A 6,220-nucleotide genomic window follows, 5' to 3' on the forward strand; every position below is an offset into this window, starting at 1 on the left:
TAATCACAAGGAGCTTGATCTTAAAGTTGGATTAAGATTTCGACATGGATCAAAGGTATCTATTGGCGAAGACAAAGATCAATTTGCTGACTATTTAATTAAAGATAAATGAGTTTCATAAATGCTCCGTAAATTCACACTTGACCAATTATATTACGAACCTTTTTAGTCCGTCTGTAATTAATCGGATTTGCAATTGTGGCTAGAGAGAAAACACATGAGATGAAAATTTTGATGAGGTGTAAGCTCTAACACTGTACAAGCAGAGGTGATAAAAGGAAAAATATTTAGCCCTTAAATAAAAAAATAAAAAAAGGGCTGACCTAAATTCCATGATGGAGCACACAAGTGAAGGGAGTTCGAATATGGATACTCGAACTCAACATTAGTATCAAATCTCAAAAATGGGAAGCCAAAAAAAGAGCTAAAATCAATTCTCAGTAATTCCACAACGAGAAGAGTCCGGAAACCCCACCGTCGTCGCTCCAAGGCGGCGGCGGATCCAGCCAGCCTTCGATCGCGGCGTTGTCGTCTACGTAAACGAAGTCGCTCCTCGTCTCCATCGATCCCAGGTTCGGCAGCTCCACGATCTCGCTCAGCTCCTCCGACGCCGCGGACAATTCAATCGACGACGACGGCGACGGAGACGACGTGATTTCGAATTTTTCCATCGCGGCGGCCTTGGCGGCGGCGGCCTGGACGTCGCGGGGGCTGAGGGATGCCGGGCGGGGCAGCGCCGCGGCCAGCTCGGGGAAATTGAGGGTGGCGGAGGAGCCCTTGATGCTCAGCGCGGCGACGTCGTGCGCACGCGCCGCCATCTCCGGCGTGGGGAAGGTGCCGAGCCATATCCTGGATTTCTTCCGCGGCTCCCTGATTTCCGACACCCATTTCCCCCAATTCCGCATCCGCACGCCTCTGTAGATAGGATGCTTGCTGCCGCCGGTGGTGGCCGCCTCTCGAATCCGCTTGATCTTCGGCTCCTCCGCCGCGGCCTCCGAGAGTGCTGACGTGGAAGGAGGGAATGGATATAATGAGCAAGTCTCCGACGGGGTGTGTTTTGCTGTGGCCATGATTTTTGGATATTTTTAAGGTGCTATTTTTAGTAATCTGCTGTTTTTTTTTCAAGTCAGTTTGTGTGCAGTTCACCTGGAAATGTAGTTTCTAGAAATGAGATTTCAAGAAGGATTTTGATTTGAGGAGAGAAAATGGAAGGAATAAATATGTACACAAGTATATAATGGTATATATAGCTAGGGTAATGCCCCTAATAAATAAAGGAGTGACATTATTATTAAATTGGACAACATGTCAAAAAAAAACTAGTTTATTAGGATAAATAACTGATTTGGTTTATAAACACCTCCCGTTGTCACAACCGATGTAAAATATTGAGTCCGTAACAATTGACCTCCTCCTAAGAGCCATCGTTCTCATTGGTCACAACTAGTTCTTTGTCACACCACCACTCCTAGTTATTCTGGTCATGACTAGTTTTTTTTTGTTAAAACCACTCCATGGGCCACCACTCTGAGTCGGTTTCCAAACGTACTCCTTGATCACGATTCTATTCCATAGGCCATTACTACGAATCATTTAGGCTCTCGGTGAAAGCATCAATATTACAAACCAAATAGATATCACATTCTAAAATACTACTCCCTCCTTCCATAGTAATAGATGTGTTTCTTTTCGGCACGAAGATTAAGAAAAATTGTATTAAGTGAGTTAAGTAAGTGAGGATAAAGTGGAAAATGAAAAAGATAGAGAGATGAAGAGAAAAAAAGTAAGAGAGAATAAAGTAGGTGTGAAAAAATGTAAAAGGAAAATGACTCTATTACTATGGAATGTACCAAAATGGTAAAATGACTCTATTACTATGGAACCGAAGGGAGAAGAGAGTAGCATGTTAGGGGAGTCAATTTAGTCCGTAAACACCACACAAATTAATCATATGGGACTTTGTGTCCATAACAAACATGTATCCCCATGTATCATATTTATTTTTATTTTTTTATGTTTTTGGTTTCACTATCAGTTGGCAATGAGTCTAAAGAGAGAGGGGCCCATGGAAGAAATGGGTCATTCTGCTAGTGCTAGATGAACAGTGGGTCCCATTCTATAACACACCACGCAACCCTTTTGATATGTTTCTCATTTTCACCTATCTTCGCACTGTGCATTTATCTCCTTATCATAATCAAACATGTGTTGTATATATGATTTATCATCTACCAAAGATCTTTATGATACACTCCCATTTTCTCTCTCATGCATGGCCTTCACGTCCCATGACAGAAATACTAGAATCTAGACGCACGAATTTCAGTGGACAGACGAAAATGGATCTCTACATAGAACAATTTTTCGTGGATGGATAAAGCACTAACGTATGAAGATATATAGTCCGTTAATCATCAAGATTCACAAAATATTGATAGAATTATATGGATTCACTATTTATCAAAATTCAATTGCAAAATATATAAAGATCAAAGTCGATCACCTACTATGAAATTCTGAAATGAGGCGTGGGAGCACTCTTCTTGCAAATAATTGAGTACGAGAAATAAGTTTAATTAATAATTACAATACATATGCATCGTGAAATTTTTGGAATTGGATAAATAGATAGGTTGGTAAATTTTCAACTAAATAATTGATGAGAGCGATGTGTGAAAAATGCTAAAATACAAAAGATATCGGAACTATTTTGTGGAAATTTAAGACACTTGTCATTTTATGGTTTTGTGTGAGTATCCCATATCTTTTTGTGGGCATGATCAAAGATTTCCTCAAATTTTTGTTGGTGGGATTACATTTATTTTAGGGTTTATGTGTAAGCATACACATACCCAACATTAATAACTCCAAAGTTTCAAGGATTTATTATATTAAGAGACAAATCAAAACTCGGGAAATATTAATTTCATGGAAATATTATTTATAACGTGTGATATTTTATATATTGTGGACGACGTTTGAGTTGGTCCCAATAATATCAAATATGACAAGTAAAGATTTCTGCAAATGGGTCCATTTCCATGGAGGGGCAAAAATATAAGTGTCCTAACTTTTATTATGTATATAAAAATTTCATATTCCCTCCGTCCCCCAGTATGTGTTCCATTTTGACCTGACACGGATTTTAAGAAATATAAATGAAAGTGAATTGAAAAAGTTAGTGGTACGTGAGTTCTACTTTTATAATAAAATGTGAGCAGAAATGAGTTAGTGAAATATGAAATCCATTATTAAATTAAAAATAATAAAAATAAAGTGGGACAATTAATAAGGGACAGACAAAAATAAAAATTGGAACGCATATTGGAGAACGGATGGACCGAGGGAGTATCTTTTTATGTTGCTTGCTTGTATGTATATCTTCCCTTTTGAGACAAGATGTTTTGCCTTTCCGTGAAAAGCAAATAAATGAATTAATATTAAAATAAAAATGAGTACTACAATTTTATAACTACAATATTCATCAAAATGAAAGTAAATATATTGAAATTAAATTTAAAATGACAATCTCTTTAGTTATAGCATTAGGGTTTTAGCCAAAATGCATAACCAAAACAACACCCAATATGAGGATGTAGCATAATTTTACTAATGAATGAAAGGTTCATCTATATAATTTGGGTCATTTTCAATTTGTAATTTTCCTGGGATATAAACACAACTACTTAGTGTACCCTCACACGTACCAAGACTAAATCCAAAATAGTGAAAGAACGTTGGATAGTTATTGTTCAATAAATTTTTAGTTTTAAAGACTGAAAAAATCACACCATTTCCATACCATATATTTAGACCTCAAATTTGATTGGGGTGGGGGGCATGGGGGTAGGGGTCCAACCCATTCTTAGGGGTTGGTAGCAGATGCATTGATCTTAATTCTTAAGCTCTTAGGCAGCCTCTAATGTTATATGATCTCAATTGGGGCCATCCCCATGATTTCAATGGTGCACCCCATTTTACATGACACAAAATGTCAATATAGTCACACAAAACTAGTTAGCTACGAATTTTATTTTAATGAGTTTCAATATTAGGATTTTAAGCCCTAACACCTTTTATATAGGTTGGAGAAGATTGGACCTGAATTAGAGTCATGATAGGATAAATCATTATCTCATCTCTCCTCATTAAAATATTCAATTATATAATTTTTTTTTTCTCTTACTTCATCTAACAATTCCTCGTAAAATCATATGCCACTTAAGAATGTGGACATCTTGAGTGGGACGGAAAGAGTACATTTTCTACGAACAATTTGCTCGAGTCATACTTCATTAAGGTAGTATATAATACGAGTCATACTTCATTAAGGTAGTATATAATACATGGAGTATGATTTTAATATAGACAATCACGTGACAAAGTAGATGGGTTATGGGTAATGTACTTTGTAACCTTATTTCCTTCTTTGATGAAATCTCTTTGGCTTTGAAAGAATTTTGCATGAGCATCATACTTGTCTTGTTGAAAGCCTACTAGCAAAAGTTATGTCAGTTCTATGAATGGGCTCCGGCCATCTCTTTACTTCAGCTCTAGTAGTTTCATTTTTCTCTTATTTTTCCTATCGATTCTTGATCAATGATTATCATCTATATATAGTAATCTTCAACTATTTATAGTAAATTGAAACTCATTTTTGATCAATGATTTTCATCTATAGTAATCTTCAACTATTTATTATCTTGCTCAAAATAAAAGCTTATTATGCAGATTTTTTGGATATTATATTCCACCTTTAATTTATTTATTTTTTTCTTAAATTTCTGCACACAAATCTATTCCCAGCCCGTAAAATATCTATCTGAGCCTGAACTTATGCATCAATAATGCATCAGCATAATACTAGTATTTGATTTTAAAAATAATAGTATAACTATTAGCAGTCCATTTGTTTTTATTTCCCTATTTCAAAGATTCCATATGTGTGACAAATGGGGACAAGTAATTTTTTGGGAAAGACTTTGTATTTTTCCAACTGAATTCTTAATTGATATTACTAGGAAACAAAATTGACTTTTGGCATATAGAAAATATTATATTACTATAAATGAGGTGAACATTGCATTAAAAGAAAATCACGATAAAATCGACATTTTAGTTTTGTGAGATAGCCCTCTGCCCTTTTTAACTATCTTATAATTAAAGATCAATGTAACTATTTGAAAATCAACCATTTAATGATTGAAAAGGTGTATGAACTCAGTTATGACTGATAATTTTGACCTAACACAAGTATGCGTGCATGGAATTAATGGATTAGTGTAAAATCTTATTATGGGTGTTCTTATCAGGCCGATCCAATAATTTTGGACCGAGGTCTAGTAAACGTGTTAATGATAAATATTATTACTATTACTTATATTTTGTACTCCGCAGTATAGTATCACTCTTATATTTATTATTTAGAATGTATGTTTTATTTTTCACTCTCATATATTACAATCCATTTCTGGCCTTCATAGCTACAACTACCACCATGTTATCAAGTAATATCTCATTTGCAGCAAGTTTGAATCATTTTGTGTCATTATCGTGTGATTGTTGTGTGTTATTAAGTTCAAGTCGTTATTATGTCATATCAATATAAATACAATCATGTAGGTTGTAGCTAACAAATTCGTGCAATGTGCGAGTCATTTTTTAATTAAAAAAATTCTTTATATGTTGTGTTCAAATTTGGCTTAATGTCCCATTAGATAGACCTGATAACATGATATCATCGCAAACAATTTGGCAAAGATGTACAATAGTTATTAAAATCTCAATTTCCGTCATTATATTCATCCTTATTAGGAAAATTTTGTTTTTTTTTCTTCCTTTTCCATTATATTCACACATGGTTTTGTCATTTGACAAGTGTCCTTGGGTAAATAAACCTTTGACAATGGGAAAACTAATTCCTTAGATTTAAAAAATATATAGAATATTGTTTTTTTTTTTTTTTTGTTTTAATAATGTGAAAAGTGCATGGGAAATTTGCAATCACCGCCCAACATTCACGATTAGATCTGCCCAAGGTTTACCGAACCGGCGGTTAAAACCGGAACCGTAACCGTGAGAATTTACCTGAACCGAAACCGTCAATTTTTTGAATCATGGTTCGGTTCAGGTTCAAAAAATTTCGAACCGAAACCGTGCCGGAACCGCGAAAAACCGTGAAATCAAGCCGGAACTGCAAAAAAACTGACGGTTCGAAACC

General features: G+C 35.3%; 1 pseudogene; it reads right to left on the reverse strand.

The window, feature by feature from the left end:
* Positions 1 to 203: 203 nt before the first annotated feature.
* LOC125212778 (dehydration-responsive element-binding protein 3 pseudogene) lies at positions 204 to 1,214 on the reverse strand (annotated as a pseudogene).
* Positions 1,215 to 6,220: the final 5,006 nt, after the last annotated feature.

Source organism: Salvia hispanica, chromosome 3 (assembly GCF_029641045.1).
Source record: "Salvia hispanica isolate PSC_SH4W2 chromosome 3, Shi_PSC_v1, whole genome shotgun sequence".
Classification (NCBI taxonomy): Eukaryota; Viridiplantae; Streptophyta; class Magnoliopsida; order Lamiales; family Lamiaceae; genus Salvia; species Salvia hispanica.